At 40.6% G+C, this 22,859-nt stretch overlaps 1 protein-coding gene across 4 annotated transcripts in view; it reads left to right on the top strand.

Annotated features, from left to right (window-relative positions):
• The first annotated feature begins 407 nt into the window (after window positions 1-407).
• LOC126248165 (regulator of nonsense transcripts 2-like) overlaps window positions 408-22,859 on the top strand; it is a 213,516-nt gene continuing 191,064 nt past the window's right edge. The window contains exons 1-3 of one of the 4 annotated variants that reach the window (XM_049948920.1): window positions 417-525; window positions 1,886-1,931; window positions 7,061-7,188. The gene's annotated coding sequence lies outside the window, so the exon portion shown is untranslated. Of the gene's footprint in view, window positions 526-1,885; window positions 1,932-7,060; window positions 7,189-22,859 lie in introns of all 4 variants that reach the window. The other 3 variants (XM_049948921.1, XM_049948922.1, XM_049948923.1) reach the window with 3 other exon arrangements.

Here is a 22,859-nt window from a genome sequence, read left to right on the forward strand (position 1 = left end):
CACCACTAGAATAAGTATGAACATGAGCAGAAGTTTACTAACTCTGATAAAACCCCACCAACGAAAGTGATCACGAGCCGCCACTGGAAGGAAAATATATTATCGAGTACTACAGTCTCTGTTATTTGTTCCTGTTAACTCACGGAAAAACGTTACGAACTTTTGCACCAACGCAATAGAATAGATGTAGAAGCTAGGAAGTACGAGGTTACAGCGTGCAAAAAGCGTAGCTTCATATTCAAGAGTTTCCCATTTCAGAACTGAAGAATTTTGTGTACAAGGAAACCAATAAAGTAAAGCAGTAAACAATAGAGTTATACAATTGTTATATGATAAAGGAACGTTTTGGTGTTGAAAGAGATGTCAGTTTGTGCGCTCAGCGCTTGTTGACTATCTTTGACTCACTTCTGTTTAGTGTTTGGTGTTTGACTGTTTGGTTTGATCAAGACGAAAACAGTCGTGTGAAGTTTGTATTGGAATGTTTGTAGTTACGCATGTGAGAAGCATTCGTGTTAATAAAAACTGGTAAGTGTAGATGTGGAGTACTGAATTCGTTACGGTTGCCGTAATCGTAGTGTACTCACTTAATGTATCAAACAACTTGTGGCGTGGGAGAATGCTGTCCAAACATAATTTTGTGTTTTGCCCATATGCGCAGAGAGAGCAAGTCGCTTCTTGTAGTGGCATGGAGAAAACGAACACGGCATATTTGTCAAGCCTGCGTAGAAACCTCCCTTGTGTGGATACTTTGTTGTATACTGCATGGTCACAGTACGTACAGTTTTCTTTAAAATCGCATAGTTGGAAGTTCGTTGTAGTATTCACGGAATCATGGAAGGTGCTAATTTGGAAAAATAGTTTGGAGATCGCCAGAAGATATCCAATGCAATCAGCAATTCACTAGTTCGAATACATTTTGGTTTTACACAGCCCTGAAAGTATCTTTGATGAAATACACCCTTATTGACAGACACGGAGTACCACATTGTGCAATGTTAAGTAATGTTAGGTGGTTAAATGTGCCATTTATACATTTCGTGTATTACAGTACTGGATTAGTCATTTTAACGGAAAACTTTGTTTTTTCAGTAATATTTGCTCCATTGTGTTACAGTGTTGTCAGTCTAGAAGAAAGTTAAAAGCAAGAAAGTAGTAAACCTAAACTTCGCTAAAGTGTTTTCGAAATTGTGCAATTACTATGTAATTTGAAGTGGTGACACACAGTAGAACTGCGTAAAACCCATCCCTGTATTTCATTTTTGATCGGACCTGCACGAACCATGTAGCACAGGTGATTGTTCCATATTGTTTTTACTGGGGATAAAACTAACTTCGAAGAAATATATTTCCCCCGCCTCCTTTCTCAGAATTAAATGAAATTGTCCTTTACAGATAGTGTAAACCAGGTATAAAACACCTGCAGATTTACATTTATTTTGATCCAGTTCGCTATCATCAAGGGAACCATCTTACATCTCAACATTTGTGATTCTACGTAATGCAAAGAGAACTTTCTAAGATAAAAATGTTGTTTAACTTTCGTTATATACGATCAAATATTTATAATAGAAACTTTGTTCTGCCTTTTAAATACCTTGCCGTCCATTCGGAAAGAATAGTTGCTTGATCAATGTAATTAAATTTTCCTTAGATGCTGTGGAAAATTGACTAAATATCCAAAACATCCACACGTTTCTATTTTTGAAGTTTCTAAAGTGCAAGTCAGAAGTAAACAGAAATGACATGTACTTGGTGCTAATGCTGCACTTGTTGCTAAGTCTGATGTGAAATTTTTATTATAAATATTGAATTACAGTACATTGTTACTCACCACACTGAGCAGCAGATGGGCACATTTAAAAGTAGACTGTTGGGTGTTTTTCAGCTATTGGAGAAAGTCCATCAGATGAATAAACTTTCACACCGATGTGGTGAGTAGCAATCTTATCCTAATTCCTACTATCTCAAATTTTCCATTATTTATTTTCAGATGTTGTTAGTTTTCATATTTAAACACGTTCTCATATCTGTGGTGTCACTGGAGAGAGCACATTTACTTTGTTTCAGTGGCAACACACACAAATTTACATAAGTATCGTTTTTAATAACATAAGTTGGATACACCCACATTTTTTCACATCTTTCTCCATGTAAAGCAAGTGAAAATATTTTATCATATAGTCACAACATTGGCGCAACTAAGAGAAAAGTGATTTAGTCTTTCAGTTCGCAGTACAATGTATGTGAACATTGGTAGCCTGCTGATGCTGTCCTTGGATAACAAATCATTTGTAAAACTACTAACTCAGCATCAAACCAACAGAATGTAATGGAAAATATATAAATAAGGAAGAGTACACCTGTACTTTTTGCTTCTGATCAGCTACTGGAATTTGTCAGAACCATTAAATATACAGGTTGATTTAAAGTGTGATGGTGACATCTAGTTGTGGAGAAAGTAGATGCTGGATTGAATTTCAGTGGAAGAACGCCAAGAATCCAAGAAGGGTGTTGCTTGCATAACTTTTGCCTGTTGTTGTTGTTATTGGTCTGTATTTAAGCATATAACTGCTACTGGTGCCATTTCATTTACATACATACAACTGCAAATTATGAGGAAGATATGACGATTACTATCATAAAGTAATAAACACTCACACACATTAAAATTATAATTATAAATCCATCTGTTTGTGACTGTTTTGGATTTTCTTAAGTCAGGCAGCTGGATGTCAACCTGCTGTTTTTAATATGTGTGATGTTGAAGAACAGACTGTTAATATTTATGGTTTTGTTGATTGTCCTTTGTGTTCACAGAACAGTGTTGAATGCTGAGGAATATAACTGTTGATATTTTCGGTTTTTTTTTTTTTGTATAAAACTCCAAAGATACTTAAATTTTTTTGCCTCCAGATGAATCTCTGTGTAACAGTTTTTCCCATGCATTGTTTGCTACTGGATTAATGTGATATTGGTACACTTACCTTTTGCTGCACACTCTATATAACTTAGGAGTGCAGTGATTTTTTTTTTTTTTTTTTAAGATGGCCTACACAGCTTAAATATGCCTAAAATGAAAATGTCGCTTCAGAACTAAAATTTGGAGAGACCATGTTGGTTGCAGTTACTGTGGAGTTTAACAGGAAAGATGTTCTTGACAAACTGGTACATTGATGTGACAGAGAATATAATTGATCAGCTGGAGATTAGCAAGGAGAAAATGTAAAGAGTAGCATAAAGTACAGTGATCAAAATTAATTATGTGGGTTGGAGGTGGCTAATGGAAATGAGTATTTGGTGTCATTGGCTGGGAGGCCCCTTACAGGGCAGGTCCGGCCGCCTTGGTGCAGGGCGTATTACATTCGGCGTCACATTGAGTGACCTGCACACTGGATGGGGATGAAATGATGATGAAGACGACGACGCAACACCCAGACCCTGAGCAGAGAAAATCCCCGACCCAGCCGGGAATCGAACCTGGGCCCCTTAGGACGGCAGTCCATCACGCTGACCATTCAGCTATCAGGGCGGATGAGGCGATTAATGAAATTTAAAAAGTAATGTTACAATAAAAGGCTAAAACAATAATAAAGGAGACACTTTTTGTTGAAACATATACTGGAATGATGACAATTTGTAAAGTAGTGAAATGCGAATGAAATGAGTAAATTATTTGAGGAACTGTGTGGGACATTGTACGGAGTAACAAAAAGTTAATACCAGGTAGATGTCAGGGGATTGCCGAAAGTTCAGAGTCCGCCCTTCCTCTTGGACCTGTGATGTCATCCAGGTGGCAGACACCCATATTTCAGGTGTACACAGTATAGCATCCACATCACTTATTACACCAGCAAAAGGCACAAATGACGGGTGAAATATTTAACTCTAGCAATAAAATGAAACCAACAGGACAACCATGGGAAGTACATGGTTTTAGGTGGGGTCTAACCAAATATATGACAACAAGAATCACAGTATCATTCCAAAACAAATATTAACTGAAAAATGATGCCCTCAAAATTCTCCACAATCGACCAAACCAAAAGAATGCAAAAAACACACCATTGGTATCTAAATTTTGCTTGTCTTACATAGCTCAAACAAAGCTAGTGATTCCAGCAACCCACACACAAATCGAATATTGTGTACTGCAAATTTCACTTGACCAGAGTTGCCACTGGATGAACCCCTTTCCATTCTTAACTTTCCCAAACTGACATCCCTGGATTTGTCCAGAACACCAACAGTATAAATTACACAATATCCCGCAATGGCAATATAGATTGCATGAACCAGGAAACTCTCCTAATTGATCTCCAAACATTATCTCATTGACACCTGCACATATACAGATCCATGGTTCAAGAAGGGGGAAGGGTAGTTAACTTCATCAGGTCCCCAAACTGTCAGCACCTAACACACCCAGTGAGCAAACCAAATAACTGTAAAAGCTGTGTTACACCAGCCATATCATCCCCCATGGCAGCCACTAATGACTGACTATTAAATTTAACTGTTGGATCCTTTCCTAGAAACAAACAACAAACACACATAATTAAATGTAACAAATGATCAAATTTCAAACTGCAAACTTAAAGCTAATAAACTGAAAACAAATTGGTAGTCAGTAACCACTGAAATTAAAAATTACTCACTGACAAGCCAGCAGCTACCTCCAAAAACACAATATACACCACCAGAAAAATCCAATGCGATTCTACGATTACTCGGAAACAAATTAGAAAATCAAATATCAAACACCAAGAGTGCATTACCACTTACTCACACTCTTCAAATGCCATCAATTTTAAATATGCTGTACCTCCATGACATCACACAACACAGTTATGTCACAGGTCAGAACCCACAGGTGGAATCACGGCTGACGGGTGACCCGATGACAGGAGGAAAAACATATACTCTGGAGTAGATTTCTACCTGTGCGTGCTGTGAAAGGTTGGAACAGTCAGGAAGTATGTTACAGCACAATGAGTGGCCACTGTATATTGATTTTGTCTCTCTACTTGATCTCAAAACTTTGTGGGAATAGTATGGTACACGGAGTTTGTGTATGAGATAGGACGTACGTCTAACAACTATTAAATCTTCTAATGAAGTGAGTGAGTTTGGTTAGGGTGGCAGCAGTACGTGATTTCTACAGGATGCATTTTAGTATTTACTATTGATAAGCTTTTGTTAGATTAAAACATCTGCTAAATAAAATGATTTCAAGGATTTGTGTTGCATCCTGAGAATGTTGTAAAAATTTTATGAATGACCAAATGTGTTCTGTATGAATTAGGAAGGAATTTATGCACTACAGAGTTTATATTAGTGTGTTTTAAGCCATTGCACTCCAGTTTAAAGGATTAATATGCATTATATTGAGTTACATTTAAAGTTTAGGGTTTCATTACTTGGATTTATGTCAGTATTGTCCAAGGTCTGCTTGTTTATTGAGCTTGGTCATGGCAAAGATTTCGTGCAAAAATCCATGCAGGTATGGTGTATGAGAGGGTTTTTTTTCTCATTACAATAATAGTAGTGACATTGGCAATGTATGTGTGAAAAACTTCAATGCAAGCAGAGTCCCATGTAACTTGAGTATGAAAATGATATGAAGCATAGATTTTGATAGCTGGGTTATAGTTACAAATTTGAATTGAAGTATCCCATTCAAAGTATTTGCAAGGAAATAGAAGTCAACACGGAAAAATATGATGTGGGGTGGAAAAGGAGTGAAGATATTGGACTTGAGGAAAATGATTAAGTTTTTGGAGAAATTTACAGCTCAATTTGAACATAAGGGGTTTCACTTGTGAACTTCAACAACATAGAAGCCATTAACTCCATGACTCAAAGAAAGGTGACATAACTGAAAACTGTCTGTGTTCTCAGGGTCATCACGCAATTGTGTATGATCTGTGAGCATTTAATTGGTGAAAATGAAGTGTAAGAATGGGTGAATGATGCAAAATACTTAGCAGCTGAAGGTCCTTTGCATTAAGTAGCTAACATAGTGGCTAATAAAAGTGACATCAATCATTCAAGGTATTATGGAGATGGGAATGGTTCTCCAGTAGAATCATTTTCTGTGATCTGGGAAGTGATGACTGCATTAACAGACAAGAGAAATTCCTTCATGTTATAGTTTAGCTGCACTCATTTAGTTATGAAACTGTTCTACTGTTCCGTGGCTGAGTGTAAAAATTGTGTGTTTGGGGAGGGGGAGAGAGAGAGAGAAAGAGAGAGAGAGAGAGAGAGAGAGAGAGAGAGAGAGAGAGAGAGAGAGGGGGGGGGGGGGGGCTGTGAAACTGGACTTGCGTTCGGGAGGAGCATAATTCAAATTTTGATTTACATTTTCTGTGGTTTCCCTAATTTGATTGACACAAATGCAGGTTGGTTCCTTTAAAAAGGATATAGAAGGTTTCTGCCCTCATTATGGTCATATCCAATCTTGTGCTCTGTGCCTATGATCCCTGTCAGTGGGACTTTGAATTGGGATCATCCTTCTGTTTTTCTTTTGTTAGTTTGTGTAGTCATCAGACGCTTCAGGTCTTCCATACCAAACAGTAGCAGATAGAGGAAGAGATCAGGTGTGTATTGAGAGAATACTTTATAAAAAATATTGAGTTAGAAATACATTTATTGCCCTAAAATTGAATCCAAAAATACACTAGCAACCACTCTAATGTCGCCACACTGCACACCTACAAACATTATTCATTAGTAGTGTTCTTAAGTAGTACTGCTGTGTGCAAACTCAATAAGAAATAGAGGGGTATGCTTCTTTTCCAAGTTTAGCAGATGTTCCAACAAATCTCTTTGTATATCATGCACAGATATGTTTGTGACATTTGTACAGGCCAAAATAACTAGCTGTATCATAGATCACTTGCCTGCTACCTAATTTTAGATGCTGGCATGTGCAAAATTTGCCTGGCACACCCTCCTTTGATGTCATATGCCAACCCAATCACTGACATGACATTTCTTAAGCTAACCTCTTGTTGCAAGTTGAGCAAGTGCAGTTCATAATCCTTTATTCGTATAATTACAGTGGACCTTACAGAAAGAATGAAGGGAAAACCAGGTACATATGGCATTGGTAACTGCTCTGCCTGACAAAAAGAGTGGAACGGTCAGAAGAGGAGGAGGAAACGAAATGAAACTTCGTGGATTTAGAAGGTATGTGATGTCATTTCAGTGATTACAAAGTTTATTCAAATATGCAAGGAACTTGGCAGCATGAGCCCACTTATCTTTATGAGATTGCATCCCATGTGGCCTGGATGCATGCCCCAATTTGGTTGGGAAGGATATTGTAAAGCCATTGTATCCTCTTCCAAGGCAAGCTGACTGATAACTGTTGTAACTGGTTCCCAGTATCCCAAATACTGGCACTGGGACAGACTCGACATTGCAAATTGCTACTGGTACCATGTGTGTTCTGTCAGGATCAACTTTGTGATCTTGCTAACCACGGAGTACCTCGTCGTCATGCAGACAGTTCGTAGACGTGTGCTGTGTGAGAACTGTTGAGAAATGACTCCACAATACTGTAGCACTTCAGGACACAGGATATCTGCGATGTAGCGTTGTGCCATCAGAGTTCCCGGTACCACTGCCGATCATGAATTGAAGTCGTATCTGATGGCTCCCCACACTGTGACACTGGAAGTAACATCACTGCCTCTCCATAACATTGTAAGAAAGAGACTTCTCCCCAGTTTGCCGCAACACCGTTCGTCAACAGTCCTTTCCTCCTGGACATGACACCACACCAAACACAGCCATTATTTTCACTTAATACTTCCTGGTTGACAGACCATGGTTGATATGTAAAGCTTTTCCCAAACATTTAATCCCAAGCTGTAGGAGATATCCATGGAGGTGAAACAATGAACTGCAATCAGAATTCGAGCGAGTGCCAAATACCAGGAAGTAGAGAGACCACCAAAGCCCATAACGTGACACTGGCTATGGCACTATCTCTGATGGTGTCAACATTCCTGATCAAAAGTAATCAATTGCCATTCTGTCGGTGCAGATTCAACATCCATATTTTATGTAATTCAGCAGCTTTTCTCTTAAAATTTCAATAGCATCTCTACACATGCGCAAACGATAATGTGATGTTTTCATTATGTGAATTTTATTTCATGATTACTGTGGTGTCACCGCCAGACACCACACTTGCTAGGTGGTAGCCTTTAAATCGGCCGCGGTCCATTAGTATACGTCGGACCCGTGTGTCGCCACTGTCAGTAATTGCAGACCGAGCGCCACCACACGGCAGGTCTAGAGAGACGTCCTGGCACTCGCCCCAGTTGTACAGCCGACTTTGCAAGGAACGGTTCACTGACAACTACGCTCTCATTTGCCGAGACGATAGTTAGCATAGCCTTCAGCTACATTTGCTACAACCTAGCAAGGCGTCGTATTCAATTGATAATTAATATTGTGAAGCACGTATCATCAAGAGTGATTTTCTACAAATGTGGATTAAAGTTAAGTATTCCAGAGCTACGTACTTTTCTTTATAGCATTCATTATGTATCCTGTTTCAGACCTCACGCCAGCCTGCGTGAGTTTAAGCACGTGCCTTTCGGCTTCCTGTCATTGTGTCTAGGCTGTCTTGTCTAGACACAACAATTACCCTCTTGGTACACGTTTTGCTATGGCCAATTTATCTCTATGTCCTAGAGAGCAATTCTATTCATGTACAACTATGTGGGTGTTAACACTTCTTTTCGTGGCACCAACATAAACTAGTCCACAACTACAATAAATTTTATATGCACCCAGTGTAGCCAAAGGATGTCATATATCTTTTGCTGTTGTTAAATGTGTGTGTTTTTCTTATCTTCCTGGTTGGTATGAAAATAGTTTCAACTCAATACTGGCCCAACACTTCCCCAAGCAATTTGTAATCTTACTATTAAACAGAAGAAAAACATTTCTGTTGGACTGACGTCGTTCCTCTTTGATTCTGATTCTCTTCCTAGGGGGAAGAGCTCAGTCTATCTCCTTATTTGAATAACCATTCTTTTTAAAGGTTGACAGTAGGTGGTTAGCCTCATCTTGTAAATAAAATGCTTCACAAATTTTGTTATCCCGGCCACCAAGGTTTTTATTAAACGATTTTTATAAAACCTCCTTTTAGTGAATGGCAGGCTTAGTTTTCAGTTTTATTCCAGCAGGGGGCTTTTATCGCTCAATCTGAGGGTTTGTCCCTTTTGTTTGTTGCGTCTGGCCTTTGGCCTACGGTTTTAGATTGGGATTTTTAGTATATCTCTTGGTGGTTGGCTTTTCCTTTTTCGTTTCCATTGTCGGCCAACCACTGTACAACTCTGTGTGCTTTTAATTCCTTGTTTTCTGGTCTTTGACTGTATCTTTCTTGCTCTGTGTTGTCCCCTGTTACCTCCATTGCTTGTTTTTATTCCTTGTGGGTTTTCATGGTTGTGGAAAAAGGGACTGATGGCCTTTGTAGTCTGGTCCCTTCAACCCCACTACCACCACCACCACCCACAAACCAACCATCCTTTTAGTGTGGGGTGGTGGTTAGAGTCTTTGTGAACATAACGATCCATACACGTGCCTTTTCTATACACCATGTGGGCCCAATGTCGCTCCACTCATTTGATTACTAACACATCCAGAATTAAGTTACCCATTACTCTTTGTATCCACAGGAAATTAGATTTGTTGATTGATACTATTAAGATGCACAAAGAAAGCATTCAACTCTTTTGTACCATGTGTCCATACTACGAAAGTATCATCATTGTAGCAATATCTCCTAGCTGGTCTTTCACTGGCAATATGCAGCATCAGTTGTTCAAAAGCCCACATAAAACAAATTGACCATAGGTGGACTAAGAGCCATAGCCACCATATTAGCCTTTTCATAAACATCATTGTTGTATTGGAAACAGGTTGTAGTGAAGCAATGTCTGAATAACACCATTATATCAGTTGGAAAAATATCCGCTATGCATGATATAACTTTGTTAACTGACAGTGCCTCACCACAGCCTATTTCCAGAACAATAATGATTTCAAAAACTGATTGACAGGGTAGCTATGGGCAGTTCTTGTAGTCCAGCTGTGGCCAATTTGTTTATGCAGACTTTTGAACAACAGGCAATGCAGACTGCCAGTAAAGGATCAGCTAGGTGCTATCACGATGTTGTTGGTGATTTCGTAGTATGGACACATAGTGCAAAGGAGTTGGATGCCTTCTTGGTACGTGTTGTGTTGGCTACTGTGGGAGTCAGCACCAACACAAACACGAAAGGAGAGAAGTTGCAATGGCCGGTGGAAAGAATCCAAAATGATCTATACATTAAACTTTCTAATTAACCCATTAGCGCCAGAATTAATTTTTTAGTGATTTCTTTAAAAAAAATTGCGTTGTTATGTCTGTAAAAGGCATGAATTGCACAACAGAGTTGTTTCGATGAAAGTCATTACTGCCATTAGCGAGGTATTTGATGTTGCCATATGGAAACGCTAGGCGCTTTCACTACCTAAATTTATATGGATTACAAGACAACTAAAATAAGTAGGTTATTGAAAGTTCTTATAACATATACAAGTTTTGTGCAAGTTTATTATTCAGTCTTCATCATACAATTGATACTTTATAACACAGTACAATTAATAATCAAAAATCAAACCTTGAACTCGGCATTACTTTACATGAAATGGAATAAAACAGTCAGTACACAACCCCACATTACACTTCGAACACATTGTTCTCAGAATAGATTTACAGTCCTTGTGTGCACACCTTTTCTTCTTCTTTCCTTCTGTGTGCTGGACGAGGTGGTCAGTCTTATCAAACCTAATTGAATCTGATACGGCTGTCGGAACATGCCCTTGATGCAGATGGTCTCCCGGCTCCTTTTGGTAAAGCTTAGTGTCTTTGCAAGTACATTGTTGCTACTTCTCTCTTGAAATCAAGCTGAGAAATAGTTTGGTTTCTTGCTTTATTATACAAAATCCAACTGTTTTTTTATGGCGACATCTAACATCCATGTAAAGAGACACCAGTACCATTTCTTGCTTCTTGCAATGCGATAGCATGCTAGATTCTGATCCATCTGATCAGTACCTCCCATATATGTATTATATTTTGCTACCAGTTTTAGTCTGGGAATCATTATATTTTGCTTTTTTAGTTGCAAGAATCTCGTGACTTGGCCAACTTGTTGTGCACCACATGAAGAAGAAATCATTGTGGCAACTGAGTTGTCCAGCCACCACACATACAATAATCCATCATTCTTCTCTATTCCGATCTGGGGGCTCAACAACCACATCACCTTCAATATCGTCATTATAAAGAATCTCCAGCGCCTCAGCAAGTGAGAAACCTCTTCTAAAACAAAAAAGAGAAAATTGGTCCTTTTACTGAGTACAAGCACCTAGTGTTGCCATATGGCAACACCGATGTTCAAACGGCCTAAATGAACATAATTTATTTCACAGCAAGCAGTAACCTCCAGACAATATATATTTGAGTATTTAAAGCACAACCATACTAAAAAACCAAATTATATATCGTAAGTTACTGTGTAAAACATACTTACTCGAACTTATACTCCATTTCTCTTTGTCATTCAGCAAACGACGACTTCCAGCGCTGCTTACGCTGCAGAATTTAAATGTATTGTTAAAACTGTTGCATTGTAGTGATCTTTACAGTCGTGCGGAACGGAATCCAGTGCTGCCAAGACTCTCGCTTCGTTGATATTGTGGAATCAACGATTTTAAAAAAGTGTTACAAACGTTGCCATATGGCAACGCACGGCGCTAATGGGTTAATAGGACACTTCATTTCCAAAAACAAAGCATAACATAACTACTTGTTATGTGGTGACTTGAGATGCTTCATGTGCCTCGTACATGCAATTACTTTTACACACTATTACTACTTGCAGAATGCAGGCTAAGTATTGTCTTCCGATTACTCAGTACTGATGCTCTCGAAGTCTGCAGCCAAACTGGGCCAACCAGTGATGGACAGGTGGTTAGTTCAGCGTTGACAGGGGGCACTGAACTCAGTCTTCCTGAAGGTGTGGTGCTGCCCGCTCTTTCCATTGGTGCATGGGTCAGCACCTCCTTGATGCCATATCGTGGCTCTGTATTGGTCAGTGTGAGGTTGATGGTGTAGTATCATCCAAGTAACTGGAACAGAATGGAACTTTCACAGTGAGCTGTTCGAAGTAGTGTTGGAATATGGCAGGCATGGAAGCGCTGCCAAAGGGTAAACTCAAAAATTTGAATAACCCTAAATGCGGTTGACCACAGACACTTTCTGAGACTCCTCATCTAGCGGACTTTGCAAATACACATCACATAAGTCAATTTTTGAAAAATAGCGGCCTGCACCGTGCCTGTCCAATAGTTCCTCAGGGCAAGGCAATGGATAAGTATCAATTATTATTTGTGGATTCACAGTGGATTTGAAGTCAACACAAAGATGAAGTCTTCCAGAAATCTTTGGTAAGATGACTAAGGGAGAAGCCCATTGACTAGCCTGAATGGGAGCAATAACACAATCATCTTGCTATTCTGTAAGTTCACTTGCAACTGTGTCTGAAGTGGATGAAGGACGGGACATGCCTGAAAAAACTTAGGTTTCACATTGTCCTTCACTGATATGTGCATCACAAAATTATTTGCTCTGCCAAGTCCATCAGAAAATAAATCAGGAAACTCCTCAAGCAGTTGAGTAACATTGTATTGTGGGTTGAAAGCAGAAACAGGAAGTACACTGTCCTGAAGACAGAGACCAAACAAAGCAAATGAATGCAACCCAAAAATACAGTCTGGCGAACGCAAAATTGTAAATGTCACTGTCATGGTGTGAGACTGGAAAGTGGCAGGCAAACTACACATATCAAGCAGTGGAATGTCCTGACCGTTATTAAGTTGTGTGCAGGATTTTGTCAACTTTGGCGAGCCCAACTGTTCATAAGTGGTACGATTAAGCAAAGTAATGGAAGCACCGGTGTCTTACTGAACTTGCACAAAGTGTCTGGCAATGACTAAGTTCACAAACAGTTTGTTTGACTGTCATTGCACAGCACTTGGGCAGGGTAAAGGCACATCCTGAATTTGGTCATCACTAGTACCGGTAACTGGATTACAGAAAACTACATTCACTAAGTGAGAAGGTGCTCCGCACTTGTAAGAGCAAACTTGGGTTGGGTTCTTTCTCTGTTGCAAATACACAGACTGTGCATGACCTGACTTTCCACATGCAAAGCAATTCGCATGCTGCAAAGCGCAGTTCTACATCTACATCCATACTCCGCAAGCCACCTGACGGTGTGTGGCGGAGGGTACTTTCAGTACCTCTGTCGGTTCTCCCTTCTATTCCAGTCTCGTATTGTTCGTGGAAAGAAAGCTTGTCAGTATGTGGGCTCTAATCTCTCTGATTTTATCCTCATCGTCTCTTCGCGAGATATACATAGGAGGGAGCAATATACTGCTTGACTCCTCGGTGAAGGTATGTTCTCGGAACTTCAACAAAAGCCCGTACCAAGCTACTGAGCGTCTCTCCTGCAAAGTCTTCCACTGGAGTTGATCTATCATCTCCATAATGCTTTCGTGATTACTAAATGATCCTGTAATGAAGCGTGTTGCTCTCCATTGGATCTTCTCTATCTCGTCTATTAACCCTATCTGATACGGATCCCACACTAGTAAGCAGTATTCAAGCAGTGGGCGAACAAGTGTACTGTAACCTACTTCCTTTGTTTTCGGATTCCAATTCGTTAGGATTCTTCCAATGAATCTCAGTCTAGCATCTGCTTTACCGACGATCAACTTATATGATCATTCCATTTTAAATCACTCCTAATGCCTACTCCCAGATAATTTATGGAATTAACTGCTTCCAGTTGCTGACCTGCTATATTGTAGCTAAATGATAAGGGATCTTTCTTTCTATGTATTCACAGCACATTACACTTGTCTACATTGAGATTCAATTGCCATTCCCTGCACCATGCGTCAATTCGTTGCAGATCCTCCTGCAGTTCAGTACAATTTTCCATTGTTACAATCTCTCGATATACCACAGCATCATTCACAAAAAGCCTCAGTGAACTTCCGATGTTATCCACAAGGTCATCTATGTATACTGCGAACAGCAACGGTCCTACAACACTCCCCTGCGGCACACCTGAAATCACTCTTACTTCGGAAGACTTCTCTCCATTGAGAATGACATGCTGCGTTCTGTTATCTAGGAACTCTTCAATCCAATCAGACATTTGGTCTGATAGTCCATATGCTCTTACTTTGTTCATTAAACGACTGTGGGGAACTGTATCGAACGCCTTGCGGAAGTCAAGAAACACGGCATCCACCTGGGAACCCGTGTCTGTGGCCCTCTGAGTCTCGTGGACGAATAGCGCGAGCTGGGTTTCACACGATCGTCTTTTTCGAAACCCATGCTGATTCCTACAGAGTAGATTTCTAGTCTCGAGAAAAGTCATTATACTCGAACATAATACGTGTTCCAAAATTCTACAACTGATCGACGTCAGAGATATAGGTCTATAGTTCTGCACATCATTTCGACGTCCCTTCTTGAAAACGGGGATGACCTGTGGCCTTTTCCAGTCCTTTGGAACACTATGCTCTTCTAGAGACCTACGTAACACCACTGCAGCAAGGGGGACAAGTTCCTTTGCGTACTCTGTGTAAAATCGAACTGGTATCCCATCGGGTCCAGCAGCCTTTCCTCTTTTGAGGGATTTTAATGTTTTCTCTATCCCTCTGTCATCTGTTTTGATAGCTACCATTTTGTCATCTGTGTGACAATATAGAGAGGGAACTACAGTGCAGTCTTCCTCTGTGAAACAGCTTTGGAAAAAGACATTTAGTATTTTGGCCTTTAGTCTGTCATCCTATGTTTCAGTACCATTTTGGTCACAGTGTGTCTGGACATTTTGTTTTGATCCACCTACCACTTCGACATAAGACCAAAATTTCATAGGATTTTCTGCCAAGTCAGTACATAGAACTTTACTTTCAAATTCATTGAACGCCTCTCACATAGCCCTCCTCACACTACATTTCGCTTCGTGTAATTTTTGTTGGTCTGCAAGGCTTTGGCTACGTTTATGTTTGTCGTGAAGTTTCCTTTGCTTCCGCAGCAGTTTTCTAACTCGGTTGTAGTACCACGGTGGTTCTTTTCTATCTCTTACGATCTTTCTTGGCACATACTCATCTAATGCATATTGTACAATGATTTAGAACTTTGTCCACTGATCCTCAACACTATCTGTACTTAAGACAAAACTTTTGTGTTGAGCCTTCAAGTACTCTGAACTCTGCTTTTTGTCACTTTTGCAAAACAGGAAAATCTTCCTACCTTTTTTAATATTTCTATTTACGGCTGAAATTATCGATGCAATAACTGCTTTACGATCGCTGATTCCCTGTTCTGCGTTAACTGTTTCAAATAGTTCGGGTCTGTTTGTCACCAGAAGGTCTAATATTTTATCGCCACAAGTCGGTTCTCTGTTTAAGTGCTCAAGGTAGTTTTCAGATAATGCACTTTAAAAAAATTTTACTGGATTCTTTGTCCCTGCCACACATTATAAACGTTTGAGTCTCCCAGTCTATATCTGGCAAATTAAAATCTGCACCCAGAACTATAACATGGTCGGCTTCATGAATGTAGTCCTCGTGAACATCCACCTTTTTGTGTCAACAGCGTGGAACATCAACCTCTACATTCGCCAGTTTGCCCAGTTTTCAAGAAGGAACATAAGATCCAGGAATACAAATCTATTGAAGACATACATTCTGTGGATATGACAATCAGTTATGCGAACATCACTACCATCATCCCCTTCCCCCACCTCTGTCTTTCATCACCTCTGCCTTTCCCCAAACCAGATCTCCTACCACCCTCTTCTCCCATGGTACCTTCTTGGGAACCACTTCAAACACCCAGTTGGAGAAGATTCATCTTCTTTGGCACCTACCGTTGACAGGGCTCCCTCTTGGAATCCCTCGCCCCAGCAGTCACTGGACTGAAGGTCTGATGCCGAACAATGGCTCAAGGAACCACAGTCTGTGGGTCCAAGCTCTGCCTGCTCAACCATCCTGCACTCCCTGTGGATAGCCCCCTTGAACGAATCTTGTTCATCAATGGTTATGAAGGAAAAGAAGAAGAAGAATAGGAATCGAGACAAGGCTCCTCCAGTGCCCTCGGAGGCACTAGATCCCTCCACACAGTCGGATCCTGAGTCCATGTTTGTGGATGTGGTTCCATCCCCAATGGGGACAGGTAGTGGTACTGTGATGTGATAAGTTCTCCTGTCCCCTTCACTCCTAACCTGTCCACCAGTCAAGTGATCTTTCATTGGAATTGTAATGGTTACTACTGTCACCTCGTGGAACTACAACACTGTATTTTCTCTTCTTCTTCGGTTTGCATTGATCTCCAAGAAACATACATCTCTGATGATGATTCTCCAGTGTTCCGTGATTGTCGCATGTTCTATCGAAACTGTGCTGGTCCTGAGATGGCATCTGGAGGGGTCTATATGTTGGTTCATACAGATGTCATCAGTGAATGGATTCCCCTTCGTACCTTGTGGGAGGCTACAGCAGTGCGGGTGCAGATGACCTCAGTAATTACCATTTGCAATGTTTACCTACCTCCAGGAATGCCACTTACTGTTGTTGAATTCATCACATTAATCCAACAACTTTCCTCCCGCTTGAGGATGCATCGCCCCCTATGGTGGAGTACCACACCATCAAGTATGGGCTTTTTGATTGAGCAGCTTCTCACAGCCCATGATCTGTAACTCCTCAACAGTGGTTCTCTTAGCCAATTCAGTGTTGCCCATGGTACCTTTTCAGTTATTGATCTGATGATCTCTTCCTCTAATCTTGTGGCTTCGCTACATTGGTCACCACACTATGACCTTTGTGACCACTTTCTGGTGATCCTTTAATTTCCTAGCCACCACCAGACAGACCGACCACCACGTTGGACACCTCAAAGAGCCAACTGGCCTTTGTATGCTTCTGCTGCTACATTTGCTGCCTCTGTATTTGATTGCATTGATGAATTTGTGCAAGATGCCTCAGACATGGTCATCTATGCCGCTGGAACTGCTATCCTCCTTTCTACAGGACCCTCCCACCATCAGGCAGTGCTGTGGTGTACCAGAGACATTGCGATAGCTATTCACAATTGCTCTAAAACCCTGCTGTTCAAATGATATTTTTCACAGACTAACCTTATCACTTTTAAGCAATGTTGTGCTAAGGCTCGCTATCTAATCAAATGTAGTAAGAAGGTATGCTGGAAGTGCCATGTCTCCTCCCTGGGGACGTATGCCTCTTCATCTCAGATGTGGGCCTAGCTCTGTGGTCTTAGAGGCCATCAACGGTCAACAGCTGTTTGCAGTCTTGTCGTACTGGGTGGTCTTTCTACCAGTACATCAGTTCTTGCAGAACACCTTGCGACCCATCTTGCAACAGTATTGTTTCACTCCCTACCAAGCTGAACCCTGTAATTAACTCTTCACTGATTGGGAACTTCATCAGGCTCTGATTCAGTTCACAATCAGATGCTCCAACACCTGAATATTCCCCGGAGGCCACATCTAGTCAGGGTCTTCAACCGTATTTGGCTCCAAGGTGTGTGTTCCTCTCGCAGTGGCAAGGTAGCATAGTTGTCTTATTCCTTAAGCCATGCAGGAACTCAATGTCTCTTGACAGTTACCGGCCAATTAATCTGGCCAACGTACTCTGTAAGCTGCTCGAAAGGATGGTTGCCGACAGATTATTCTGGCTTTTCGAATCTCCAAGTCTTTTATCCCCCAATCATTGTGGTTTCAGGGAGGGACGATTCACAGCTGACCATCTGCTTAGGTTGGAAGCAGCAATCCGCCACGCTTTTTCTAAACACCAACACTTTGTCACAGTGTGTTTTGACATGCATAAGGTACATGACACCAGTCGGCATCATCAAATTTTACTTACCCTCCATGACTGGAGCTTTCAAAATGCTTACCAGTTTTTGTCAGTTCTTATTTCACTCATTGTTCCGTGTTAGAGTTGGCACTTCGCTCAGCTCCTCACAGATCCAAAAGAATGGCATTCCACAGGGCTCTATGTTGAATGTCACTCTCTTCCTCGTAGCCATCGATGGGCTATAGTGACCTCTGTTGGGCTGCTGGTCACCCCTGCCGCACTATCTGGTAAGCCTCTGCTTTGGCTATTTCTCATGGTTTCCAGTTCTCTCTTACAAAAACGCGAGTCATACATGGTCTGTTGTCGTACCACAGTTCATCCTGACTTGGAACTGTACATAGGTACCACCTTGACATTGTAGCACAGTCCCACTTCTGGGGCCTCCTTTTTGATAAAAAAGCTGACTTGGCTGCCCCCTATTTGTCACCTGAAGACTAGGTGCACGCAGAAGCATAACACTCCCTTCTTCTATGCCCACACATCTTGGGGTGTGGATCTCGCTACTCTTATCCATATTTACCGGTCCCTGGTTTTGTCCTGTCTGGTCTATGGTTGGCAGGTTTATGGTTCGACGGCTTCTTCAACTTTCAAACTGTTAGACCCAGTCCACCATCATGGCGTGCATCTGGCCATTGGCACCTTTCGGACTAGTCCTGTAGACAGTTTCCTTGTTGAAGTGGGGATCTTCCCACTCAGGTTCGATGTTACCAGCTCTTCGTCTCCAATGCAATCGCCATTTGACAAATGCTTGATGATCCCATTTATCCTATTCCCTTAGCATACGAAAGCTGACATCGTCCTGATACAAGCCTTCCGGTGAGATTATCAGTTCGAATGTGCCTCACTTCCCTCTGCCAAGATCCCTATCTCCACTACCTGGACTGTGCTCCTTGCATTATCTCTCACACATTGTGTTGGATCCATGGATCGTGTGCAGGTCACAGATTAGAATCCATCTTTTCCAAGGTCCTAAAGTCTTGGTCACCCCCATGACCTGATGACCTGTCAACTTTTGTTATGCCCAGTTCTTCAAGAGTTCCAGGATGCTCTCATCCCTTACACAGTTGGCTCTTAATACTTTTACATCTCCTGTTGATATAGAATGCCATTCACTGCTGGGAACATGCTGTTTGTTTATGGCAGACCTGATAGCCCTTACCAGAGACCTCCATTTTATTAAAAGGGCCTTCCCTTGACCTAATTTTGTCATGTAGCAAGTCAATGAGCAGTCTCTTGACTAGACTGAATTAACCAAATAATCAGTGTACTTTTAACAAAAAGTGTCTTAAGCTCTGGCAAATGGAAACTTGGCAGGGTGAGTGGGGCACAAGTTATAAGGGACAGTCAGTCTGTACTTTCTTTCCTGACATATTGGAATGGTTAAGAATGAAACTTATTGATCACAGCCATGACATGGTGCATTTATTAATGGGACATGGAACTTATCCACACACTTAACACCACAATAAGTTTGAGGCAGACATCAGTTTGCACTCACAGTCCTATTCTGCGGGAACTACAGACACGTCAGCGACACAGTACAAGTTCACAATGCATACACGAAATGCCAAACACAAGATACCCTTAGAAGCGAAATAGAATGGAAACCATTAAACTCATTAGAAGACAAAATTTCAAAGGCAACACACAAGGAGTACCTACATACACAGATGTACAAAAGGCAAGTCTATAGACAGAAAGATAACAGACTCCATAGGCTGGATGATGATACAGGTGATGAAATGGATTATGATAAAATGATAATACAATAAAGAACAAATAACTAGACAACTCCTCATTTTAGACAATAATTAACTATAGTTACATTTAGTTACATCATGCACAAGCAATCAGTGTCACTTGAGAAGTGCACGTTTGGCTAACATAGTGAAGTGCCAGTGTATTGTCACAAATTGCCAACTGCAACGGGCATTATAAACCTGTCAGTATGTATATAGACACAGTAATTACCATAATCTACTATAATTTAAAGAACTCCCTTACTACTAACAACCAAGATGTCTGAAGGTCAGTGGTTTGAAGCACATACCGAGGTATTCACTCTCAGATATCCAGATGGTGGTACTAACATGTGTATTTCTTTCCTATCTTTCTTTTTGCTTCTTCTTAAAATTGATAAAACATTTCTATATTTCTTTTTGAAATTCATGTAATATAGTTTGCCTCAACATAGGAATCATACAGCGAACTGGTTGAAAATAATTGTTTGGTACATTAATCCAGGTTTTGACACCTCTAAGGATGTCTTCATCACAATGAAATTTTAAGAAAACACATAAAATAATACATAGAAAATTAAGTTTGACGAAAACGTTAACCAAGATGACAACTGTCATGACATACAAAGGTTACTTACATAAAGTTACATTGGGAGAAGGCAGTGGTCAAAGTTTAGAGCAGATATGCTCAAGTAAAGAATTAAAATTAAAGACCTTCCAGCCTTTGGCACGTATGCCTTGCTATGAACATCATCAGACTGATCAGCCCAGTGACTTACATTGCTGCCACGAAAACAATACAAGTTGCACCGCCTGTTGATTGAGGACAGTAACATGTACCAATTTGAGACACTATAACAGAAATAATTGAATTAACAACAGTTAATTATAAAACAAAATGCAAAAGAAGAGAGCTTAATGTATTTTTGGAAAATACAATGTAGTCAGGCAAATCAATTATAACTAAGAGCTGTCTATTAGGCTTGACAGAAATTCCTGTTATGTGAAGCACAGAATATTATAAAATATTTATACAAACAGCTGTATGATCCAGAAAATATGAGGGTTGGAACTTTAATAGTGGCAACTATTTATTTACATCTCATACAAAATAGATACATGTCTCAAAGTTTTACTGACCTACAAATTAGTCACCGGCATTGTGTATAACCCGTTGCCAGCGATGTGGAAGTTGTAGGATACTCTTAGCAGTGCCAGTTGTGTTGGCAGTTCAAGCGGCGGGGTCTATTGCCTGACAAATTTGTAGCAGTTCTGAAGCGAATGCCATGAAGAGTTTCCTTCAGTTTAGAAATCGAGTTGAACTTATGAGGACTTAAGTCAGGGGAGTGCAGTAGGTGGTATAGCACTTAGCAGCCCCATCAGTCAAACAAATCAGTAACAGCTTCCACTGTACATGCTTGAGCATTGTCCTGCAAAATGATGATCAGGTCCTACAGAAAGTGTCATCACTTCTGTCTCTGTGCTGTTCATTTTTGAAACACGACCTATGACCAGCCTTAGAGACAGAAGTGATTGTGTTTTCTGCAGGACCTGATCATCATTTTGCAGGACAGTGCTCAAGCATGTACAGTGGAAGCTGTTACTGATTTGTTTGACTGATGGGGCTGCTAAGTGCTATACCACCTACTGCACTCCCCTGACTTAAGCCTTCATAAGTTCAACCCAATTTCTAAACTGAAGGAAACACTTCACGCCATTCGCTTCAGAACTGCTACAAATTTGGCGGGCAATAGACTGCGCCGCTCAAATTGTCAACACAACTGGCACTGCTAAGATTATCCTACGACTTCCACATCGCTGGCAATGGTTTATACACAATGCTGGTGACTACGTTGAAGGTCAATAAAACTTGGAAACATGTATCTATTTTGTATGAGCTGTAAATAAATAGTTGCCAATATTAAAGTTCCAACCCTCATATCTGCATTAAGGTAACTTTAGAGTACACATCTATGAGATTCAAAGAAAGATGTTTCAGAACTAGGGTCAGAAAAACGTAGTAAACAATGAAGGCATCAAAATTCCACGAGTAGTGAATTAAGCCATCGAAAAAATTTTTGTTACCTTACTGTTAATTGAGGATGAAGCCATTGTTCTTAGTAATATGCTTGAAAATGTCCAGCTCTTAGAGTATGTCGAGCCTGTGACCTCTCTTTTTCCCTGTGTAAAATGGAAATTTCTTGAGCACTTTTCGGTTTCTGACCAGAAATTAACAGATGATCAGGAAAAGTGGAATTACGTAAATTAGTGCATCATTTTCCCAATAAATGTTCCTTGCACCTGATACTGAATGATCTTCCAGTTTGTCCTGTATAATAAATGAGACACTGTGGACTTGAGATTGTGAATAAGATTATTTTGCAAGTTATTTTTGGTTGAAAAGGGAACGTTGCATCTATATTTTTTAATTAGAAGACTACGAATTCTAAAAGAAATACGGCCTAAAACTGGAATCTACTACTTTAGGCATCAGTGCTGTTTCTAACAGTAACAAGTATAAAAAAGATTTTTAGATTCCAGGTCAAAGGCCTGCCTCCACGTGGCATGACATATGGGCAGCAGTATGACCGGATGTGGGCAACAGGTGGGATTGCTATTCAGCTCCACTCAGATCCCATAGACTAGTCATAGCGGGCAGTAGACGTAAATGACCTATATGGCGAGTTGGTAAATGGAAGCAGCAAGAGAAAAAGAAAAGAAAAAGAGAAGAAAAGAAAATTCTCCTGGCTATTGACCAATGGTATTTGTGCCACCATTTGGTCTCTGATATTTATGACCTTCTCTTTGGCCTTGCTCAGTTATCTTTCTCTGGATTCCAAGTCATGTGGGTATCCCAGGGAATGAACTGGCGGAGTGTTTGACTGGAGAAGCACTTACTCACTCCCCATCCGCTTTGCTGATCCCAGCTGTAGATTTCAGGTGCACATGCAATCTCTGCTCACTTGGAAGTGGAATGACATCTGGTGGGCTACTGCACCATCTAATACATACCACACAATTGAGGACATTACTGCAGTATGGTACTTTCCCTTCTGCTTCTCCAAGAAGGAATCCACAGTCCTATGTTGTCTCCAC

The sequence above is a fragment of the Schistocerca nitens genome, chromosome 3 (genome assembly GCF_023898315.1).
Source record: "Schistocerca nitens isolate TAMUIC-IGC-003100 chromosome 3, iqSchNite1.1, whole genome shotgun sequence".
NCBI classification, from domain to species: Eukaryota; Metazoa; Arthropoda; class Insecta; order Orthoptera; family Acrididae; genus Schistocerca; species Schistocerca nitens.